The following is a 17,487-nucleotide window of genomic DNA, read 5'->3' as shown; positions in this document are numbered from 1 at the left end:
TGCCATTTTTGTATTTTCCAGGAGCGACAGCAGGCGTGATGCTGCCAAGATGACAATGGTGGGAACCGCCCAACAATTATCACTTTTGCTCTTCAGAAACCTACAGGTGACGACACGGAGGCTCCGTCCATCTTACAGTCTATGCAGTAACAATGCAGTAACTGCATTGTGCTGGGAGTGAGGCCACCTTAGTAGACTGCCATGCACTACATGGCACACCCACCAGATGTTACCCAGATGTGGCCAACTGGGCATCCCCCAGGACCAGCAGCCCCCCATCAGCGTAGCCACTCTGTGTCCCAGCAACCACCTCCCCTTGCCCGCTCCCGGCAGAACAGTGAGAGGTCCCCATTGCCCCCACCTTCCCTGCTCATGAGTGTTTGTAGTGTGTGTGTTGTTTGCAATTAAAAGTGAGGGGCAGTGACCACATTGTGCTGGGAACAAGGTCATATTAGCAGCCCCGCCCTACATGCACCGCATGACATGCCCCCCACAGAAGTTGCTTGTGTGTTGTGTTTTGATGTCTAAGTGTAGTTAAAACTGAGAGGTGAGCTGCCAAAGGGTGCAGCCAAGGAGGCCACTTGGGTAGCCCCCTCCGCTACACCCCTCATGAGCACGCCTCCCAAATCCCTACGTGTGTGTGTGAGAGAGAGAGTGAGAGAGCAGGGAAGAAGAGGGGACTGGAGATGTAAGTCCAGAGGGAAGCAAACTTCCCTCTAGATGGTGAGCTGCTAGCAGCACTAGGAACCCTGTCTCCGAGGGAGGCCCCCCAGGGCAAGACAGGCCAGGAGCAGTTGCTGCCATGACAGGGCCATACAACGACCACAGCCAACAAGGCACCACTGAGCCCAGAAGGCACCCACCCATCACACACCCAAGCGGGGAGCAGAGGAGGGGGAGGAGAACAGTGGGAGAGCCCAGACCTACGATGCACCACCCCACACACACCCAGGCCCCCTTCCCACAAGTACATGTAATCCCTCCCCACCCAACCTACTCACCTATGATTTTGCACACTCCCACTCATCCTACATACACACACACACACACATATAAAATCCACAGCATAAACACACACACACACACACACGCACACACACGCACACACACACACACACACACGCACACAGCATACAAACCTACCAGTCTCACACCCAGCACCCCCTCCTACAATCCCCCAAACCCCACTCAGCCCCCATTCAAACCCCTACACCCTCCTGCCCCTGGGCCATACCCTGGGTCCCAGTGCAGCAAACAGACACTAGGGCATGCACTAACCCACCCCATAGCAGCACATCCGGGCAGGCCCAGACACCCGGCAAACACACCTTGAGAGATCTACATTTATTAATGAAACTGGATGGTAACTGGATGGAAGTGTCGAGTCTTTTCCTGGTTTTAATAGTAGAGTAATATTGGCTAGGTTCATATTTGAAGGTATTTTTTTGTTTTTTTTCCTTATGTCTAATATCATATTGTAGAAAATGGGTGCCAGAGTTATTCTGAATTCTTTGTAGAATTCTGCTGGATAATCATCTGGACCTGGGGCTTTATTGTTGGGCATATGCTGGAGGGCTTCATGGAGTTCATGGATTGAAAGAGGTGAATCCCAGATTATTTTATTTTCACGTTTTAATTTTGGAAGATTGAATTTACTAATAAATTGATCAATATTGTCATCTGTTGTGCTTAGTATAATAAATTTTATAAATTTTTACAGAATTCTCTAAAAGTGTTATTTATCTAACTGAATGAATGAATGAATGAATGAATGAATTGTCAATACACAACAATTACATCAATATTGATTGGCAGTGAAATTCTTAGATCCCAGGCTCTCCTAACAATGCTAAAAAGAATATAAACCACAATAAAAATAGTTGAACACAAAAAGCATATAAGAACACAAAACTACAAATAAGTTATACAATAAAATATATAATGAGCAATAAGAAAATGCAATTATTTAAAGGTGGTGTTTCTCCTGACAGCATTTAGAAATCTTATGGCCTGCGGTATGAAGCTGTCCCTGAGCCTGGTGGTATGGGCTTGAGTGCTACGAAACCATCGGCCAGACGGTAGCAGATAAACAGTTTGTGATTGGGGTGGCTGGGGTTCTTAATGATTTTGGTGGCCTTCCTCCTACACTGCTGGGTGTAGAGGTCCTCCATAAATGGCAGGACCGTCCCGGTGATGTGCTGAGCAGTTTTCAATCCCCTCTGTAGAGACTTGCGGTGGAGGGCGGTGCAGTTGCTGTACCAGGTAGTGATGCAGCCTGTCAGGATAGTCTCAATGGTGCATCTATAAAAGTTGCAGAGTATCCTTGAGTCCATGTTGAGCCTCCGTAGCCTGCGGAGGAAGAAGAGCCTCTGTCTGGCTGACTTAGTAATAAAGTCAGTGTGATGAGTCCAGGTGAGGTCCTCACTGATGTGAACCCCAAGGAGCCTGAAGCTGTTGACTCTTTCTACCGTAGCCCCATTGATGGGAGGCGTGTTCCTCCCTCTGCCTCCTCCTGAGGTCCACAATATGTTCCTTAGTTTTGTTGACATTAAGATGGAAATTGTTGTCCTGGCACCAAGATGTCAGGCCTCTGACCTCCTCTCTGTAGGCTATCTTGTCATTATCGGTGATCAGGCCAATGACGGTCGTATTGTCAGCAATTTTAACAATGGTATTGCAGCCATGCAATCATGTGTTAACAAGGAGTACAGCAGAGGACTGAGCACACAGCCCTGGGTGGCGCCGGTGTTCAGAGTCAGGGTGGAGGATGTGGTGCCGCCTATTCGCACAGCCTGTGGTCTGCCTTCAGAGAATATAAACCTAGCAGAGCTCTTAGATCCAAAGACTCTGGTCAACTAGTCCAAACCAGAGTCTTTGGATTAAACATGGAAAAGCAGCATTTAGCTGATATGCTGCAAACAAGTGGAACAAACTGCCAGTGGAGATTAAACGTTCACCAAATGTAGACATTTTTAAATCCAGGTTAAAAACATTTCTTTTCTCATGCGCCTATACATGAAATCTGCATGTTAACTTTTTAACTTATCTTGCTTTTAATCATTTTAATGTAATTTATTATTTTATTGTGATTATGTGTTGATGCCTTTTACTATTTCTAAATATCTGTAATGTCTTTGTTTTATGTAAAGCACTTTGAATTGCCCTGTACATGAAATGTGCTATATAAATAAACTGCCTTGCCTTGTCTGTTAAGAAGTTCAGGATCCAGTCACAGAGGGCGCTGTTGAGCCTGAGGTCTCTGAGATTGGTGACAAGTTTGAAGGGCACAGTGGTGTTAAATGCTGAGCTGTAGTCAATAAACAACATTCTCACATATGTGTCCATCTGGTCCAGATGGGAAAGGGCAGAGGTAGGGCGTAGAGGGTGAAGATGATAGCATCTTCAGTTGACTTATTGGGCCTGCAGGCAAACTGAAGTGGGCCTAATGAGTCTGGGATGGCTGAAGTGATGAATGATTTGACTAACCACTCAAAGCGCTTCATGATGGTGGAAGTGAGTGCTACTGGGCGGTAGTCATTCATGCAAATGATTTTAGTTCTTGTTACGTACCCTTATGTCTAGGGGTGTAAGGGAATGAACATATGAGTTGAGTCACGAGTGTATAAGAAGTAAGAATTCACAGATAGTCGAAATAAAATAGTTACAAATGGGTTCCAAAACTTCTAATATCCCCAAACAAAAATCCTCAATAAGTCTCAACAAAAAAGCTCACGTAAACACAAATCACAATCAACCAACAGAACAGAAAAGATAACTAAAAGTGTCCCAAAACAACGGGGTCAACGGCCACAGTGGCGGAATATGTCTGAATCAAACAACTCAAAGAGATCACCTCAGGCAGGGATCTAAGGTCTTGTCAAACTGACAATCAAACTTTTATATGTTACACACGTCAAGAAGGAGACCGGACTGATGGGTGTAGAAGTGTCTTTAATCTGTTTGAGATTAAATAAGAAACACTGCTGTGAGTTCATATGCTTATCATGACCCAAAACACATCCCTCCCGCATTGCTTGAATTAGCCTTTTTGTGTACGGGCAATATTATCAATCCCAATATATTCCTAATAACTACTGACATATGTATTACAGAATATTTATGGTCAATAATAGACATTCAGTCACCCCTTTTATAGTACAACCAAAACTACGAACTTGGACAAAGCTACAAACAAAAATACATCAATGTCCCCAACAGTATATCAGAACAAGTACTAACACACACACTCAAGTCCTGCTTAAGATACATGGACGAGAACTCATACACTTGTAAACACACGGCACCTGCGCACATGTTCAGAGATCGCATATGAGAAAACCGTACCTGTTTGAGATTAAATAAGAAACACTGCTGTGAGTTCATCTGCTTATCATGGCCCTTGACAAAAGAATAATACACAAAATAAAGAGACATTAGTGCAAACAGGCTGCAAAAGTGGCGATACGTTTAGCTAGCTTGTTACATACACTGCACGACACCAACTCGTTTTAGCTCTCAATATCTTCAAATAAAACAATGACTTGACCTCGAACATGACATTCAACACTTCGTGGGCAAATAAAGGATATTATTCTACATTACAAGGCATAAATACGTCACTTGTGAACCGTAGTTTATAACAGAAAAGTGTTTTTATCCGGACCCAATGTATTATGTATCCTACCTCCCGCATTGCTTGAATCAGCCTTTGAAACCACCCCGCAAGCGTCGGGCTACGTGACTGTGCTGCGTTCAAGTGCAGTGGGGTAACTCCCAGCTTAGCTCAAACATTAGTATAATATTATATTAACTGATTAATAACTTATTACTTCTAATTTGAAGTAATAGTATTAACTGAGTGCACAGACAAATAAAGAAATGTATGGGGGGGTCCGTTTTAGTCTAAATAATTTAACCAAATAAATCCTGGGTGCCACATATACTTAACACTAATTTCCAAATCTCCAATCCACACAGGATATCAGAAAAGCACACACAAGCAAAAGTTCCCAAACAGGCAATCTGTGTCCCACTGTCCACAGCTGCCCTGAATGATGGGTGACCGTCTCTTTTGAGGCTGGTACTGCTTTCTGGTTGGACTGCTGATCCCGGAACTGGAGTAGTCGCTGGCCAATCAGCACGACGGAGAGGACAAGTCCTGGAAAGATCCCTGCAGACAACCAATCTGCCAATAATTAAATCAGTCTACAGGCTGAAAGGCCTGAGGGTCATAACACTCCCCTCCCCCTTAAGAACATGGCTCTCCAGGGACATGTTTCATTCATCTTCTCCAGCCTAGAATCTCTGGCTCTTGTTATACATTTGAGAGAGAAATGTCAGTGGGTTGTGATCCGTGAGAACCCAGATCGGCATTAACCTCAAAATGCTGCAATGCTAGTAGCAGGGACAGGGTCTCCTTTCCAATGGTAGAGTAATGAAGCTGGTGACGGTTGAACTTTTTGGAGTAATACCTGACGGGGTGATCAGTCCCATCCTCCCCAGTCTGCAGGAGAACAGCGCCAGCTCCCACAGCGCTGGCGTCAGCTTCCAGTTTGAATGGACAGTCCAGGCTCAGCGCAGCCAAAAAGGGAGCATGCACTAAGAGAGACTAAGAGGGGCGTGCTGGCACTCAGGATTCCACTGAAACACACGTTTTGGGCTCATCAAGGTAGTCAGTGGTTCTACCACTGTGGCATAGTTTCGGCAGAAGTTTCGGTAATATCTGGTTAGACCTAAAAACCGGCGAAGTTTTTTATCGGGTGTGGGGCACCGGATATGTTGCCATAGCAGCAGTCTTAGCTTCAATTGGCCACACGGTTCCTTGTCCCACCTGTCTTCCGAGATATGTAACTGTGGCTTTTCCGAAATCACACTTAGCTAAGTTTAAGGTTAATGTGGCCTTTGCCAACCGGGTGAAAACTTCTCTTAACACTGCTACATTCTTCTTCCAAGTCTCAGTGTACACGACTATGTTGTCTAAATATGCGCTGCAATTTGGTACATCTCCTAACAAAGTGGTAACTAGACGCTGGAAGGTTGCAGGAGCATTACACATCCCGAACGCCATCACCGTATACTGGAGAAAGGCATCAGGAGTCACAAAAGCAGAAATTTCCGACGCTCTGTTGGTGAGAAGGATCTGTCAATATCCCTTTAGAAGGTCTAATTTACTAATGAATGTGGCTGAGCCAACAGCGTCTACGCAATCCTCTATCCGTGGCAGTGGAAATGCGTCAGGCACGGTCACCGAATTTACTTTCCGGTAATCAGTCCATTTTTTTATCATGTAATCCATTTCACTTTTCATTAATGTTTTTTTTGTAGGGTTTGCACGGTATGGATGCGGTTTAATAGGGGCTGCATCTTTAACATCAATGTCGTGGGCCACTATTATAGTCCGCGTGGGAGTGTCACCAAACAATGATGGGAAATAGGACACTAGAGCCATAATGTGATCTTGGTGTTCTTTGGGTAGATGCTGTAATCTTCCTTGGAACATTTCTAGCATCTGTGAGTTGGACAGCCGCGAGGCTAAAAGAGTCTCGACTCGAGCGGAGAAATCCCTGTTGTTTATCCCCTCTTCTCCATCTGGCAGAGCTGACACAAACGCGATCTCCTGAGTGGTCGACATGGTTGCGGAATAAGCCAAACCAGAGCTAAGATGCGTACAAGCTTTTAGCATTTTGATATGGCTTACTCGCGTCTTCCGTTTCCGATCCAGGGTGGCAATAATGTAATCTGTGTCATTCAGCTTGGCTTGCACTACATACAGGCCCGAATATCTAGCTGCCAGAGCGTTACCAACAACCGGAAGTAAAGCTGGCACTTGGTCACCTTCCTTAAACATCCAGGCAACAGCAGTTTTATCATACCATCTTTTCATTATACCTTGGGTTTCCCTCAAATGTTTAGCGGCAATCTCGCGTGAACAACTCAAACGTTCCCTAAACGAGGATACATATTCTAACACGTTCTTGGTCGGGAACTATTTTCATTTATCAATTCTTCTCTCAGTACTCTGAGAGGCTCCCTTAGTTTATGCCCAAACACCAGCTCTGCAGGGCTAAAACCTAGAGATTCCTGCTGGGCTTCACGAGCAGCAAAGAGTGCGAAAGGGATTCCCTCGTCCCAATTCTTTCCTTCGCTAAGACAGTATTTATGTAACATGGTTTTTAAAGTTTGGTGCCACCTCTCCAGTGCGCCCTGGCTTTCTGGGTGGTACGCAGTGGAGGTGACATGCTGGATTTTTAACTTGCGTAAAACCTGTGAAAAGATTTTGGATTTGAAGTTGGTGCCTTGGTCCGTCTGAATTACCCTGGGTAAACCAAATGATGAAAAGAATCTGACTAGGGCTTTTGTTATCAGTCGGGCTGTTATCCGTTGCAGTGGAATCGCCTCTGGGTAACGAGTTACAGGGCACATCAAAATTAACAGAAACATGTTCCCTGTTCGAGTTTTGGGTAAAGGGCCCACACAATCTACTATAAGTTTCTCAAAGGGCTCCACTACGGCGTGTATAGGATGCAATGGGGCCGAAGGGATCGGCCGGTTTGGTTTCCCGGCTAGTTGGCAGACGTGACATCCACCTAAGTAGCGTACCACATCTGATTTCATGCCTGGCCAAAAGAAATACTTTAACAACTGTTGGTATGTTTTGTTTACACCGAGATGTCCCGCTCACAACTCGTCATGCGCCAATTGTAACACCCGCAGACGGAACGGATGGGGGACCACAAACTAAGTCTCAACGTTCCAGTCAGCATCCGGAATTACTACCGGACCCCAACACCTCATCAACACCCCATTTGAAATAAAAAAAAAAGTCCTGGCCCCCTCTTAGTACTCACAGCACTTACCACCTCTTGGTAGCACTTTTTCAGAGTGGGATCCGCCCTCTGTGCATTCACCAGGCACTCACGTGTCAGCGGAAGTGAAGGGGTGGTAGGATATACCGGGGTCTCTCGAGCTTTTACGTCTGAGGCCGGCATCTCATCCTCCCTCTCCGCTGGCATTCTCTCTGGGGGAGACAAAGCAAAGAAAGAGTCAGCCAGATCAATATCAACATAAGACTCATTTTGTAATCTGGCTTGAGCACGGGTTACCACACCCATCTGTGCATCACATAACTGATGGTTGTCTTTCACTGGGCGATCGAGCACTTCCAGTACGGGGAGTACTCGACCATCTGCAATATCATTCCCGAGAAGTAAAGATACACCTTCCACTGGCAATTTGGGACAAACAGCCATCGGGTAAACTCCACTCAACAATGAGGTGGTCAGGTACACGTTGTGTACAGGCCGGGGAACATACTTCATCCCAATTCCCTGTAAAACAACATTATACCCGGCTGAGGAAGCAGCAGAAAATGGCAGGCAGTTTGCCAGTATAAGTGTTTGGGAAGCCCCTCTATCCCGCAACACCCGTATCTTTTGTTCATCATCATATTTCCAGATAAAGATACCACACCAGACATCACAAAAGGCACAAAAGACGTGTCTAGCAAGGGTTTTTCTGGTTTCAAACCAGGCGATACAGCTTTAATCAGGCCCACTCCTTTTTGTGGTAAAGGAGGGTTTGAACTCTTCTGTCTGAGTTTCTGACAGTTAGCTATTACATGTCCCGGCTGATGACAGTAAAAACATGCCCTTTCTTCTTGCTTTCGGCTTTTCACAATCTCAACCGTTTTTCTGGTAAATACTCTGTCTTGTGGCCAGAGTACCATTTTATGAGTTAACGTGTATTCGTCAGCCATTGTGGCAACAGAGGACAAAGTGTCTACCCCGTGTTTGTTTAAATAAACCACCAGACAATCTGGTAGTCGAATCTTAAATTCCTCAACCAATATTAACTCTCTTAATGTTGCAAACATATTGACACCACATGCAGCACACCATCTGTCGAAAAGATTATTCTTTTCATGTGCATATTCAACATATGTTTGGGAGGTTTCCTTTTTGTATGTCCCGAATTTCTGGCGATATGCCTCCGGTACCAGTTCATATGCTTTCAGCACCGTGGCTTTAACAATATCATAATTTTGGCTGTCCACAAGAGGGAGCACCGCTACAACCTCTTGTGCCTTACCTGACAAACGACATTGTATAAGGAGGGACCAACAATCCCTTGGCCATTGCAGCCCATGCGCTCAAAGGCAGAAAAATAGCAATCCACATCTGACTCCCGGAACACCAGAACAAAAGGAATGGACTTTGATAGGTCAAAATATCCACCAGGAGGAGCAGAGCTCCGAGGGGCGACGGAAGCCTGGGTGGCAGCGGCTTTAACTTGAGCATCCAGCTCCAGTTGTCAAAGGCGCACAGCCTTCTCGGCTTCAATTTCCATGCGCTTTATCTCTAGCTGCATCTGCCGCTGTTGGGCCTTCTCCTGAGCCTTGATTTGGAGTTTGGCTATCCTTAGCTTCAGTCGGGCACTCAGCCCTGAAGCACAAGACCCGCTTTCCAACAGGAAAGGGTCAAAACGTGGAAGCGTGATGGGTGATTTTGGCCGGTCACCTTCCTCAGAGCCATTCTCCACGTCTGTCCCTGACAGACTGGACTAAGCCTTCTGCTCAGTCTTCTAGGGTCATCAGTGAGCTGCTAGTTAAGAAATAATCTAATGTAGAATAGGAATGGTGAACTGAAGATAAAAAGGTGTTTTCTCTTAGTGTGGGATGGTGAAAACGCCAAGCATCACATAGACCAAAATCCTTCATGTACTGTTTAACAGTTTCTGAGGATTTCCAAACTCATTGACTTCCTGTGGTACTGTATTTGTTCAATGTTAAAATCATCTCCAATAATTAGTGTGTTATCATAGAGTGAGGTGAAGAGGGAGTGAAAAAAGGAGGGGTCATCAACATTTGGACCGTATACATTTCCAATACATAACTTAACATTTTAAATAGATAATGTAATTAATATAAATATGCCCTCTGGATCTGTGATTGTATTCTCAATGTAAAAGTTTAACCTTCTATTAATAAGAGTTGCCCCTCTTTGCCTAGAATTATAACAAGCTGAGCACTTTCATTAACGGTTGTATATTCCTTTTATAACTTGTTCCTATTGAAAATTGTCTTAACTCATTTTCATTGATTCTCTGAACCGTTTAGTCCATAATGGGTTGTGGGTATGCAGGAGCCTATCCCAGCATTAACAGTTGAAAGGCAGGGTACACCCTAGACAGGTCACCAGTCCATCGCAGGGCCAACACATAGGGGACAAACAACCATTCACACTCCCAGCTAGGGAGAATTTAGAGTCATCAATTAACCTAACATGCATGTCTTTGGATGGTGGGAGGAAGCTGGAGTACCCGGAGAGAACCCACACATACACGGGGAGAACATGCAAACTCCACACAGAAAGGCCACCGCCCTCAAGGTTTGAACCTCCTCCCAAGCCGAGATCTGAACCAGCGCCCTTCTTGCTGTGAGGCTGCGGTGCTAACCACCACACCACTGTGCAGCTTAACTCGTTTTTATTCTCTCTTATAGTGTGCTCTCCTGCTGGACCGATGTACGACTGTATACCTGGTGATTGTATAACTGCTAGACTGAACTGGTTTTTTAGTGTTACTTGCATGTGTTTTAGGGTTGTGCCTCCCCTTTGGCGGCAGTAGGCACCTCCATTTCCTGGTACCCCTCCCAGGGCAGGACAATCCAGGCCCCACCAAGTCTAGAGCCCAAAGTGACAGCAGCCATGGACCCACAGCCAACCCCAAATAGCTCCCACGCACCACACCCCTGAGAGAGGAGAGTAACATAAGTAATAATAATTAAAATACTACTACTACTACTACTACTAACAATAATAACAATAATAAATCATAAGAATAATAACAAATCAAAATGACAATAAAAATAATAATGTACACATGTATCCACTTACAAACACACACATATACAAACACTCAAACATTCATACAGTCACCTTCCCAAACATACATCTAATGATCACCCGTGCATCCTGCCATATATTACAAGGGCACCATTCCTTCTCAGCCCACTCAGACAACTCTCCTCCCATCCAACAACCTCTCGCACCACCCCCTCCGTTCACCCATCTGCCCAAAACCCCATCCGCCCTTCCACCCACTCAACAGCCCCACCTATCCACCCTCCCGTCTAACAACCCTAGCCAACCACTCCACCCAGTCACCCGCCCTACACCCTCACCTGTTGAATGCCCCCACCCAGCCAATTTCCTCCTACATCCCCAATCTACCCCCTCCTGACCCAAACCTCCAATGGGCAGACAACATGGGCCCCAGAGCACCTACCGGACAAGAGGCCATGCACCAATCCGTCCACACAGCAGCATGCCCAAACCAGCCCAAGCGCCCTCCAGACACCCCCAGGCAGCCCAGCTACCCAGCTGTCATAGCCAACGGCACCCAGTCCAGGCCCCACCAGCAGCCTCCACCCACTGCCACAAGGAGGCCCCCACTTCTAGCTCCTAGAGTCCTCACCCACCCACACAGCCATCCCCACAACAGCCAGCCCAGCCCCCCTCTCCCAGAGACCACCAGAAGCACACAACTCATAGCCCCCAAAGACAGCGCCCAATTGCACACCACAGCGCAATTACAATCTGCCAACCCCACTAAATGATGGCGCTAATCACAGGGGACCAGAGAGCGTTAATATCGTCCAACTGATATTTAGAGGTAGACACTGTATCTTTACTGATGTAATCTGGAAGGAGATTCCTAAAAATGGTTCATGCAAATATTATTTTTGCTTTTCCAGTTCATGACAATAGTTTTCTTTGTGATGCATAAGGCAGTAAGGACCATGTGTGTTGAGTTAATTTCTATGTTGAGATCACCCAGATCTCCAAGTAGGCACAGTGTGGGGTGTGCAGTAATATTACATTTAAACCATGTTGAAAGGTAAAGGTCACATACCTGAAGCCAAAACTTCTGAACAGGTGCGCAAGACCACAAAGCATGCAAATAATCATTGGGTGTGTTATTAGTGCAATGTGAGCAGATGTTTGATTGTACTTGTTACGGCTGCCTGTCATTTCACTGTGTCGTCACCCATGTGAGATTGGTCATTATTTTTATGTATCTAAATATTTCCTGATTGTAGTGCAGCATCAGGACTATTCTGGAAAGTGCAGTTTATGGGTAAAACTATGGTTTTAGACCAGTTAATGGAGTAGTCAGAAATTTATTGAGTGTGACTGACGAAGAGATGATTGTGAGTTTTGGAGGAAGATTAATACATCAGCATAAAGACTTGTCTTGTGCTCTATATTTCTGCCGTTGATGACTTTAATTTTTTTATTTTGTCTAATAATAGCTGTTAAGGGTTCAATATAGACTGACAAAAGTGAGGGGGAGAGTGGGCAGTCTTGTGTAGTGCCCATCTGCATACTGAAGCTTGGAGAAGTTTGATCATTTGTTCTAACACATGCATTGGAGTATATAATATCTTTATCCAGTCACTAAAAGATGAGCCCAACCTGAATTTGTTTAATGTTGCAAATAAAAATTTCCAGTTAACCTGGTCAAATGCTTTCTCTGTACCTAAAGAGATTATAGTGTTTTCCAGATTGTGTATGGTGGCATTGTCCATTAGTTTGATTACTCTGTGTTTATTAGTGGAGGAATGTCTACCCTTTATAAAGCCTGTTTGGTCAGGATATATAATAAGAGGAGTTACTTTTTCTAATCTTCTGGCAAGGGCTTTGCAGATTATTTTTAAGTCTGCATTTATTAATAATATTGGATGGTAACTGGATGGAGGTGTGGGGTCTTTTCCGGGTTTTAATACTACCGTAACATTAGCCACATTCCTGTTTTGAGGTATTTTACCATTTTCCTTAATTTCCAAAACCATTTTGTGGAATGTGGGTGCTAGTGTGGTCCATAGTTCTTTATAGAATTCTACTGGAAAACCATATGGACCTGGGGCTTTATTACTGGGCATGTACCGCTTAATGGATTTCACCCATTAAAATGGTTACATTAAAAGATTAAAATGGTTTATTTGAAGACTTCTCCTCAAATTTCACTGTGAAAACTGAACAAAAATATGAAATGGGAAAAAAGAAGATTGACATAAAAATAACATGCACAGCTTGTAAATGCCCTTTTGCTAAAGTAAAATACAAACATGCATGCTCCTTGCAAGGGAATTTAAATATCAAAATCCTTTACATCCTGCAGCATATCTCTCATACCATTATGGATGCGTGCCTGTTTATCTTTAACTTTCACAAAAGCAGCTCAACCGGATATAACTTGGGGTGTGTCAAAATAAAAGCACAAATACTTTACCCCCTCTTCTGTTACGTAATAAATGAAACTTGAAATTCTTAATTATTTACTTGTTACAAAAAAGAAACACATACATAAAATATTGGAAATAAAATAAGTTTTTTAGACAACATGACTGTCACAGTTATACTCCTACCAAATCACACAATCCTTAACGTGGGATTTCAGTAAACTCTTAGCACACTTAAAACCTGTTACCTCAATGTTTATTAACCATTCAATCTGGATTTCAGACAAGGCATTAGTTATCTTATTCTGCTTCAAGCAGAGTAATGACCTTACGTACAGGTCTTTCAAGAAATGCAGTCTTAATTATGGGTTTCCCTTTCTTGTCTAGTGTTGTGTTTTTCATTAACAGCTTTACTCTTCTGACTTTACTGTCTGACCCTGGATAGACTTCTGTGATTCTTGACAGCTTCCGTTCACTGCGTGGTGCTAGATCACCTTGGAGAAGAACAATGTCATTCACTTTCAAGTTCCTTCTGTTCTTCTGCCATTTTTGTCTTTGCTGTAAGTTCAGAAGATATTCTTTCTTCCATTGAGTCCAGAACTTGTTGGCCAAATATTGTACTATTTGCCATCTTTTTCAAAGATAAAGATCCTTACTTACAAACTGCCCTGGTGGGGGAAAAATGACTGTGGATTTCATTGTAAGAATGTTGTTTGGAGTTAAGGGTTCAGGTCCAGCTGGATCATTTAAGTGTTCAGCAGTGAGTGGCCTGCTGTTAATAATGGCCATGACTTCATATAAAAATGTACTTAGAGAAGTGCAGTTAAGCCATTGTCCCGACTGGTTGAGGATAGCAGTAAGAACACTTCATATTGTCCTTATTTGTCTCTCCCAGACGCCACCCATGTGACTTGCAGCTGGCAGGTTCATAAGAAACTTGCATCCCATTCCCTTCACTCCTTCTTGATCCATTACTTTCATGAGTTCAGTGGTTTTTTTGTTGCAGTAAAGGTGGCCATTAACACATAATCTATCCACTGCGATGATAGCACAGGAACTTTCAAGGTTCAAGGTTCAAGGTTCAAGGTTCAAGGAATCTTTATTATCCCGTGAGGGCAATTTGTTGTACAGCCAGCAGTCAAAAAACAATCAGTCACAAACACACAATAACACAATGTATTTAAAAGGACTATAATAAAAATAATACAATAATAAATAATAATTCTTTTGTGAATCTTTTTCGGATTGGAAAAACATTTGTTTAAGAAAGTTTCCTTAAACAATTTGTACTTTGCTTTTCTCAATGTTATCCTTCGCAGATACACATTTAATGATTCCCAAAGTGAGGAATATGAAATGTGTTGTGCCTCTTTCTTGTTTAGAAATATAAAATCATATACTGATCATTGTAATGTCCTGCATTCTAGTCTTCTCAAAAAGATTATTTTTAACCTACAATTATTCCAGAATTCAGCTGCAGGTGTGCTGATAAGGACCAGAGGTGGGGTTGTACAGGTACACGTGTGTAAAGTCTCTGAACATCCAAACAGGGAGGAGCATTATCTGAGACAACAACCGAATTATACTTACCATAACTGTAGAAAATAACTTGAGAAATTATTTTTGTATCAATTGAAAATTATCAATATGCAAAATAAATAAATAAAATAAAATAAAATAAAACACTGTGAAAAAAAATTACAATTCCTTGGTATAGGAATTATAAAATCACCAGGGATCAATACAACCATTTTGTAGAAATGAAGTCTGAAATGGCTTTAGACATTAAAGATGTTGATAGATTACAAGGGATAGTAAAATTAGACGGATGGGAAGATCAAGATCGGGATCATTTACACAATTCATGTCGGAAAACTTCACTAGGAGAAGAAAGCCATTTAAATAATTTATTCATAAATTGTTGATAATCAAAGTTAGGAGTATAAACATTTACAAGTAAAATTGGGAGATGAAACAGATGGCCTGAGAGAATGAAATACTGACCTTTTTTGTCTGAAATAACTGTGGAGGCAGAAAATTGAACTGATTTACCAACTGATGATCGTCTGTCGATCTCCCGCTCCATTCTTCCCTCACTCATGAACAAGACCCCGAGATACTTAAACTCCTCCACTTGGGGCAGGACCTCATTCCCAACCCGAAGAAAGTACTCCACCATTTTCTGGCTGAGGACCATGGTTACGGATTTGGAGGTGCTGATTCTCATCCCAGCCACTTCATACTCGACTGCAAATTACTCCAGTGAGAGCTGAAGTTCGCGGCCCAATGAAGCCAACAGAACCACATCATCTGTAAAGAGAAGATACCCAATCCTGAGGCCATCAAACCGGATCCCCTCAACTTGGTCTTTCTAGGCTGCGCCTAGAAATTCTGTCCATAAAAGTTAGGAATAGAATAGGTGACAAATGGAAGCCATGGCGGAGTCCAACCCCCACTGGAAATGATTCTGATTTACTGCCAGCAATGCAGACTAACTCTGACACCAGCTGGACAGGACAGCTCGTATAAGGGGAAGTACCCCCCACAGGAGTCCCCAGAACAGAAGGACTCCTGTGGGGGGTACTCCACAGTAGCTTGCTCAACCAGTCCACAAAACACATGTGAACTGGTTGAGCACTGCTCCTCCTCAATCCGAGGTTCGACTATCCGATGGACCCTCCTCTCCAGCACCCTTGAATAGACCTTGCCAGGGAGGCTAAGGAGTGTGATCTCCCTGTAGTTGGAGCACACCCTCTGGTCCCCCTTTTTGAAGAGGGGGATCACCACCCCAGTCTGCCAGTCCTGGGGAACTGTCCCCGATGTCCATGCAATGCTGCAGAGGCGTGTCAGCCAAGAAAGTCCTACAGCATCCAGAGCCTTAAGGAACTCTGGGCGGACCTCATCCACCTCCTGGACCCTGCCACCAAAGAGCTTTTTAACCACCTCAGCGACCTCAGCCACAGAGATGGGAGAGTCAACACCAGGGTTCCCAGACTCTGCTTCCTCATTGGAAGATGTGTTGGTGGGATTGAGAAGGTCTTTGAAGTATTCCCTCCACCACTTCACAACGTCCCAAGTCGAGGTCAGCAGCTCCCCATCCTCACTGTACACAGTGTTGATGGAGCACTGCTTTCCCCTCCTGAGCTGTCGGATGGTGAACCAGAATCTCCTCGAAGCTGTCTGGAAGTCATTCTCCATGGCTTCTCCAAACTCCTTCCATGCCTGACCACCGAAGCTGTGTTTCGCTTAGCCCGCTGATACCCATCAGCTGCTTCTGGAATCCCACAGGCCAAAAAGGCCCTATAGGATTACTTCTTCAACTTGATGGCATCCCTTTCTGCTGGTTTCCACCAACGAGGCCGGGGGTTACTGCCACGACAGGCACCAACAACCTTATGGCCACAGCTCTTGCTGGCCACCTCAACAGTAGAGGCACGGAACACAGCCTACTTGGACTCAATGTCCCCCTCCTCACCCGGGACATTGTTGACGCCCATTTATTAAGTGAAAGACAGAAAAGTTTAATCCCTCTACCACAGAGGATAAAGACGATAAAGATGCAGTTCGAAGGGAAAAGAACCAGATTTTAAGAATGCAGTTTAAGTCAAGGAGTTGTTCTGCATCAGCTCTGCAGTGGAGGCAGGAACAGCTTTCCAGGTGAACTACTGCCTGTAGAAGATACCTGCTTCTTCTTTTAGACTGTTTCAAAAACTTGTTAAACTTTTAGCTTTACTCTACCATGGAAAAAACTAAACCGCTGCCTTGTGGTTCACCATAATCCTAAAGTCTGTGTTATCTAGTAGTGTTGAACTACCACAATAATCTTTTTTTTTTGTCTATATTCAGTTTGCAGAGAAATATGGAAACATTTTTTAGCTGTTCACTTTTAATAGATACAATCAAGTGAAAGAAGAAAAGCAGATGACTTCACAGATTGTCCCATCTGTCATGTTTTTGTGTGTCTGAGTTTGCAGGTCAGGGTGAGCAGGTTACCATGGGGACTGAGGGCGGTGTCTGGAGCCACAATTGCTGCCACCTGCAGCTCATCAGCAGGCTCGTTATCTGGCTCTTCTCCCTGCTATTTAAGGGCAAGCAGGAGCTCCAGCCATCGCCAGATTGTCACACGTTACTGCGTGGTAACCAGGCCTCATTCTAAGTTTTACCTTGTGCCTTGTTCTCAATAAAGCTTATCTTGTCGTCTTTATTCCTCAGCCTTAGACCATGTTTCCTTGGATCACCACAGCACC

This window comes from Melanotaenia boesemani, chromosome 14 (genome assembly GCF_017639745.1).
Source record: "Melanotaenia boesemani isolate fMelBoe1 chromosome 14, fMelBoe1.pri, whole genome shotgun sequence".
Taxonomy (NCBI): domain Eukaryota; kingdom Metazoa; phylum Chordata; class Actinopteri; order Atheriniformes; family Melanotaeniidae; genus Melanotaenia; species Melanotaenia boesemani.
The sequence above is the reverse complement of the archived record's forward strand: the minus strand, read 5'-3'. Positions refer to the sequence as shown.